Source organism: Triticum dicoccoides, chromosome 2A (assembly GCF_002162155.2).
Source record: "Triticum dicoccoides isolate Atlit2015 ecotype Zavitan chromosome 2A, WEW_v2.0, whole genome shotgun sequence".
Lineage (NCBI taxonomy): Eukaryota > Viridiplantae > Streptophyta > Magnoliopsida > Poales > Poaceae > Triticum > Triticum dicoccoides.
The window spans coordinates 78184792-78192567 of NC_041382.1; the positions used below are offsets into that span (position 1 = coordinate 78184792).

Below are 7776 nucleotides of genomic sequence, written 5' to 3' on the forward strand. Positions count from 1 at the left end.
AATATCTAAGCACCATGTTTCACTTTGGCCGAAATCGGTGTCAACAGATGCCCCTCGAGGTCTGAATGCGAATGTTTTTTTTAATTCGGATTCAGAGCTCGAAAGTATATGCATCTCTTTTTTTTACGTGCCTCAGAGATTTGGCTTAGCGCTGAAGGTGTACGCATGTTTTATTGAAATGGCCGTCTTGACAGTCGGCCAAGTGCGTTGTACGTATGTTATTTTAAGTTTGTTTGGATCGTTTAAGTGGATAAGGCCTTAATCCTGGAGGGTTGTTACAAGTTTGCTGGCTTGAGAATTAGTTGAGACTCCAAAGGATAAGGAGCTAATGGTTTGAACTGCTAGCGTTGTTGCCGAGATCTCAGTAGCGTGCTGAGCAGCACTTTTATCGTCGTTGGTTTGGTAACCAAACCAGCGTATTTTCTTCTTCCTTATATCCTTTAGCTTCAGTTTGTGTGCTACTGCGGCGCCTTGGCGATCTCAATCTAGCTCTGCTCTTCGGAGACTCCGGTATGTATCGCGATTGAACCAACGATTGCATCTGGTCTTGCGTCTCCGTCATGCAACTGATCTTCAGTTTATCTTTTGTTAGGCACAAGAGCTAGCAGCCCCCGCAGAAGTGCAGATCAATTCCTGCCTCAGATGCCGATGAGTATGTGATTGCTTTCCGAGTACGTGATTCATGTACCTTATCCTAACCCCAATCTCTTTCTATTTTTATAGGTGAGCTGATTACGATGTAGTAGAATTGATCGGACGTTTCCTCTCCAGCCAGGTACCATAACTTCGAGGCCCGTCTCCTTCCTGTCTTTGTTTGAAAGTAGGATATATATGGTAGTCATGCACACAACGCTCAGCGTACAACATGTGATTTTTGTTTATATATGAGGATGGTGTCTCTTCTGAATGTATGTGTGATCAAGCAACATCTTAGTTTCACGGTTGGCGTGCCGGCAAGTTTGTTTGAACTTGGTTCGTCGTACAGCCGTGAAGACTCATGTGTGTAGTATAGGTCCCTTCCATCTTTTATCGATTTTCTTTTATGTAACCTATGCCAATAATTTCCTCACGAATTTCGCTCGACAAGTTCTTATATGAGAATGGCCTGTCGTACAACCGTTGAGATCAGTAAGTATAGCTTATATGTTTATAATATGATTTTTTCCCAGTTGGCGTTCCGGCAAGTCCGTATATTGGCTTGGTCCGTCGTACAACTGCGGAGATGATCACAAGTGCCATGTATATTTATTATGCCAGCAATATATTTTTCTCATGGTGGGCGTCCCGACGAGTCCCTATGTGGGCTTGGTCCGTCGTACGACCGTGGAGATGATTATAAGTGCCACATATATATTATATCGAAAATTTATATTTCCCACGGTTGGCGAATCGGCAAGTCCCTATGTGGGCTTGGTCCGTCGTACGACCGTGGAGGCAATTATTAGCGCCACATATATATATTATGTTGAAAATATATTTTTTCTACGGTTGGCATCCCGGCAAGTCCCTACGTTGGCTTAGTCCGTCGTACGACCGTCGAGAACAAAAAGCCTAGCATGTGTGTCGAAAATATGATTTCTCTCCGGCTGGCGTTCCGGCAAGCCCCTATGTGGGCTTGGTCCGTCGTACAACCGCGGAGATGATTACAAATGCCATGTATATATATTATGCCAACGATATATTTTTTTCTCACGGTCGGCGTCCCGGCAAATCCCTATGTGGGTTTGGTCCGTCGTACGGCCGTGGAAGATTATAACCACCACATATATATGATGTAAAAAATATGTCTCTTTTTCTTTTTGGTTGGCGTCTCGGTAAGTCCATATGTGGGCTTAGTCTGTCGGACGACCATGGAGACGATTATAAGCGTCACATATATATTATGTCGAAAATATGTTCTCTCTTTTTTTTTTTGCAACAAGCACATCATAACATTTACATCATATGCTTGGGTCTGATGTCTTTTATTTACTTGAGTGTTCCTTTTTTTTGTTTTACAGGGAAAGTATTTAAATTGTTGGCTGGAGATAGTTGCTAATAAAGCTAGGTAACCCACCGTGACTTTCCCTTCTTCTTTTCTTATTTAACCAGGCGTTTTCTTTTACACATATATATGCCATCGTATTCATTTTGTGCCTTTTTACGTATAGATGGTGCATGGAGAGGGGTCTGTTCCTTCCAATGAACTGTCGATTTGTCAGTTAGCTGAGCGGCATCTATATGAGCCTAATACTAGTGAAGAGGTCAACCCAGTGATCAGACAGCAGGTGCTCGCACATGCGGATTTGACGCGCCATCCTCGTGGTTGGAATGTGGGGTCTACTCTTAGTGACTATTCTTTTCATCCATTAGCACCTTATCCTAAACCCGATCATGAAGCCTACACCCTAGGGACCAGGATGGTAGCAAAAGGTCTAGGTTGGGATGGTCACACAACCGAGTATGTTCCGCAATCCAAAGACTATGTTGAGTGAGGCATCTCTATATTGAATAACCACTCTTTTTTGTTTGAAAGGCGAAGCGGAGAACACCGATTATATATATGGGGCCATTTATTGCTCCCTCGGTGAATATGAAGTTTCAGATTCGTTACTGAGGTCACTACTGGAAAGATGGGATCCAGAAACAAATACTTTTCTTTTTTCATCTGGTGAATGCACCGTGACTCTGCTTGACATGCTTCTAATGTCGGGTCTTCCTTCAGTTGGAGATCCATACAAGGAATATGTTCCTTCTATAGATGACCTAGAACCTTCAAAGCTTATGTTCCCAAATTTCTTATCTGATCTTTTAGAAGAATTCTACCGGCTCAGCCGCGAAAATGGGAGTGTGACTTTTCAAGTTTGGTGTGACCATTTCCATAACAAACGCGAACGCACTTCATCTTTCACCTCCCTTCGGGAACAACACATGTACATTGCGGCTTTTATAGCCCACTGGCTTTGCTCTTACGTGGTTGTTGGTGGGGGCCTTATATTCGTCCCGGTGTCCTTCTTATGGCCTCTTGGATTGTCTCGGGTCGCAAGATCTCTTTGGCCCCCTCAGCACTTTGTTCATTGTATTATTCTCTTCGAAGGATCAGTATGCACCCCGTTGCTCCCTCCTATGAGAACAGAATTTGGCCAGTGCATTATATCGCGGGGTGGATGGGTCTTTATCTGAGAAAACCATTGAAGGACAAAGTGAAAGGGAAACATCTTCCAGATGTTAAGCAACTTTCGATGCATCCAACCATGGTTAAAACTATGTTTCGGGTTCCCATAACTTTCAGTCCTGCTAAGGCACGCATTTTCCTTGATGACCGAGCCAATATTTTTTGGAATCCTTATGCTCCAAAGAACTTAGTCGGGGTGGGTCAGTTGCAAAGGTCCTTCACCATTTCTTCACATCGGGGTATGCTTCCATGGAGGCGTGCTACTGATGTTGATGATCTTTGCATAGCGGAGCCATATCATCCTGATCGAGTTGCACGACAACTTACTTTGAGACAACAAGTGCCCTATGCTCCGTTGGTCAGCGTGTACACAAAGGCGGATATTGGAGTTGCATATGCGTATTGGTCGCATTTGTTACGCTCGGACCAAGGGGAGTTCCAGTACCTTCTTAACGATGCGCATGAGGCATTTTCTTCTATGGCCTGGAACAACTGGTGGGTGGGATTTATGAAACCATTTAACAACATATTCAATACTCTTCATCCGGGCATCTCGAATGGTCCGAATTATAATCCGCGGAAACGTAATTTTCTGAAACGCGGGGAGGAGTACATAGTTCCTCGCAAGCTTTCAGAGAATGATTTTGTTATTATAAAGGAAATCTCCGCCGGGGGTAAGGAGGAACATATTGCAGCCATCAAATTGAATGGAAAGAGAATTATGGACCACTGGCGTCCCATTTTGTGTGGCTTTCTCTTAAATGATGAACCTTTAATCAACTCTAAAAAGGTAAGATATATACGTCTATATATATTTGGTACTACCATAGTTCGTTTGCTCCTTTCTTTGTCTCATTTTTTTATATCTCCTTTTAATAGAAGAAGCGAAAGGTTAAGGATGTTGTTGCTACTCAACCCATGAAATCTAAAGAGGTGAGTTAATGGTCTGCGTGCAACTTGTTCATTTCTTTGTCGTACTAATCAGTACTAATAATATCATCCTTTTATATATATGGCTGCAGCAAAGTGGCGTACCAAAGTCTGTTGTTGCAGTTGGTTCTTCCTCTGCTCATCCGTTTCTAGTGGGTAGTGATGAAATTCTGGAAACTGCCCTGGCCACCGGCGAACAGAAGCGTAGAAATTTATCGCCCACTCATGCTGACGAGGAAGAGAGGCTCCCCTTCAAGCGCAAACTTGATTTTTCCAAAGAAAATGATTTTTCTGAACCAATAACCTTGGACGGTCCGTCAATAGATGTTGAACTTAGTAGCTTTGTTAATGATGAAGATTTTTGCCATGTTCTCACGGGAGAAAAGGACCATGGCCTTGGTGACCTTTTCGATTTATCCGTCGAGGATTATACCATTGGCGAGTGTGGCACAAGTCGTCCACCTTCCAGCCCGGGTGCGACTGAAGTTGTGCCCCATACCCCTAGTGCTCTTGATTTCTTATCAACTTTACCTGGTAGTTTATTTACCCATAAATATTTATTTAATTGGCCGTGTCTATGAACCATCATTATCATCAAATTCTCACGACTCTTCCTTTTTTTTAGGTTGTGACCAAGAAATTCGCCACTCACAAGACCCTGAGGTGATGGTTGTATCATGGAAAGGCGCACAGATGGACTGCAGTTTCATCAAGGACACGTTTATGGATGCTACAGATTTCGTAGTGAAACGAGCCCTCGAAGGACTGAACGACTCTACCCTTGGTGATCCCGAGCGATGCATCATGCTTGAGAGTGTTTCTCAGATGCTGCCCACGCGAGTGCCTGAGGTAGCTAAGGTGCAGGCCATGTTGGTCGGGCTTATTGACCTTTCCAAGAAGTTGGAGGGTGGCCAGACCGAATTCATGAAAGAATCCGAGCGAGATGAACATGTTGTTGCTGAAATAGAACTTAAGATTAAGTCTGGCCATGAAGTTTCCAAGGACATAATTGGGGACTTATCTGCCGTGGAAAAGAAGTGCACTGAAATGGAGGCACGGGAAGCAGAACTGAAGGCCCAGCTTGAAGAGGTTACTGCTACTTTGCACAAGCTTAAATTGGAAATGGAACAGCGCCGGCAAGCACATGATGCCCATCAATCTGAACAGAAGAAGTTGCTGAAGAGTCTACAGGATACCAATGCTGGCAAACGTACAAGGCTTGCTAAATTTAAACAAAAGACAACAGATTTAAAGACCGAAGCAAGTCAGTTGTTGAACAACCTGGAGAACTGGCGAGCTCCTTGAGAGGGCGTCGACTTTGTTTAGTTTTTTTTTTTTGCCATTTCAAACCATCATTCCGCTTCGAACCATTTAATTTCAGTCTTCAGTTTCAATTCAGATGTATCAGTACTTTCTTTATTCACGTGGGAACTCCAAATTTTATGCATGATGTGCTAGTACGCCAGCCTTGACGTTGAAGCATCCTTGTTTATTTACACTATCGTTGTGTATGGCCTGAAGCCTTATTTATTTTATCCAATTTTTTTTTATATAAATGCATGTGCGTACCATTTTTTTGTACGGCGGTTTAAGCTTATGAAGTCTAGAATAATTCTTTTTTACATCATAGTTTATACTCGTAAGTTGTTGGAGTCTATAAAAAAATCTGCCACAGTTTAGACTCGTAAGTTTATTGGAGTGAAATTTATTTACTTTATCCTAAGTGCCACAGTTTAGGCTCGTAAGTTTATTGGAGTGATTTTGGTGTGCCCCGGTTTATGCTCATGAGGGTATGGAGCGCCCTCGATGATTTGTTTTATTTGCATCACAGTTTATACTCGTAAGTCGTTGGAGTAATTTTTTTGTGTGTGTCCCAGTTTAGACTCGTGAGGGTATGGAGTATATTCTTTTTTTTCTTATGCATAGTAACGCTTAAGGAATTTCCCATTTACCGGTGCCGGCGAGTATTCCCCTTCTGGTGATACGATTCTATATGCGCCGCTAGAATAAACCTCTTTTATGATGAAGGGACCTTCCCATTTTGGTTCAAATTTTCCTTTCATCCGTCGCGTGATATTCATAGGACGGATGACCGCAAGTACTAGATCTCCTTGTTTGAACGACCTTCTTTTGACTCGCTTGTCGAATGCTCGGGACATCCTAGCTTGGTATGCCTCAAGATTTTGCAAAGCTTGAAGTCGTCTACCTTCTAGTCTTTCTAATTCATCGAGACGTAATTGTACTGATTTTTCTTCCGACAAATTTTCATGTGTAGCAACCCTCAACGACGTGATCTGTACCTCCAGAGGTAGAACGGCTTCTCCTCCAAATACTAAGGAATAAGGTGTCATTCCTGTCGGCGTGCGTGTTGTGGTTCTATAAGCCCACAAGGCTTCGAGAAGCTTTTCATGCCAGCACGTTTATTTTTTGATACAACTTTTTTTAGTAACTTACAAAGAGTTTTGTTGAAAGCTTCTGCTTGTCCATTGGCGGCAGAATTATATGCTGTAGAGTAATGGTGGTCTATCTTAAACTTTAAGCTTAATCTCTCCACTTGTTTGTTTTTAAACGGAGTTCCGTTATCAGACATAATCCGAGAAGGAACACCAAAGCGATAAATGAGTTGTGTTCTTATAAAATGTTCTACATTCTCCACTTTGTCTTCCTTTAGTGGTGTAAGTTCAGGCCACCTGGAAAAATAGTCTGTTGCTGCCAAAATAAATTTGTGACCTTTGGACGATGGTGGATGAATTGGCCCAACTATATCCATTCCCCACATTTCAAAAGGCCAAGACATATTTGTCGCATGGAGTGGTTCGTGCGGCTGATGTATAAAGTCAGCATGCACTTGGCATTCATGGCATTTCTTTGCAAATTTAGTGGCATCTTCAAACATTGTGGGCCAGTAGTAACCTAGATGCCTTAATTGGTAGTGCAATTTAGGACCTGACTGGTGCGAGCCACATATTCCAGCATGCACCTCATTTAAGGCCTCCATAATTTCATTTCCAGCAAGGCAGCGCAATAATATGCCATCATGGGAATGCCTATAGAGTATATCGTTGATGCATGTGTAATGAATTGATCTTTTGCGGATTCTAGATCTTTCGCTAGTATCAAGAGGTAGGTATCCGTGAAGTAGATATTCGAGGAATGGTGCTCGCCAATCCCCTACCTCAATTTCACATACATCAGCTTTCATTGCAGAAGATATTACCATTTCTTCTTCTTCAACAAATATTGGCAATAACCTTCGTTCCTCTATGTGTACATCCATCATTTCATGTGATTCTAGTGACATACTTGCAGCTAAACCGGCTAAAGCATCAGCCTTTTTGTTTTGATTTCTAACTATATGCTGAATACTTAGATCTTTGAACATAGCTAGGAGCTCTTTTGCCCTTTCGAAATATGGCAACAATTCTTGTTTCTTTACCATATAGGTCCCCATCAGTTGATTAATCACTAATTGTGAGTCCCCATAAACAGAGGGCGTATCGATCCCCATGTTTATTGCTATTTCATGCCCAATGATAAGAGCTTCATATTCGGCCGAATTATTTGACACCGCCGAAGTTAGGGTAAATGAGTATGGGATCACCCCTCTGTTAGGCGTAATGAAAACGACTCCGACGCCTGACCCAGATTGCCGGCAAGCGCCATCGAAGTACATTTGCCACGTTGATTTCGTA

The 7776-nt window shown here is 42.6% G+C and overlaps 1 long non-coding RNA gene across 1 annotated transcript; it reads left to right on the top strand.

The window, feature by feature from the left end:
• Positions 1–439: 439 nt before the first annotated feature.
• LOC119359009 lies at positions 440–2671 on the top strand. Its single transcript, XR_005172351.1, has 5 exons — positions 440–510; positions 593–652; positions 724–775; positions 2001–2047; positions 2151–2671. It is a non-coding gene; the product is annotated as an uncharacterized LOC119359009 (long non-coding RNA).
• Positions 2672–7776: the final 5105 nt, after the last annotated feature.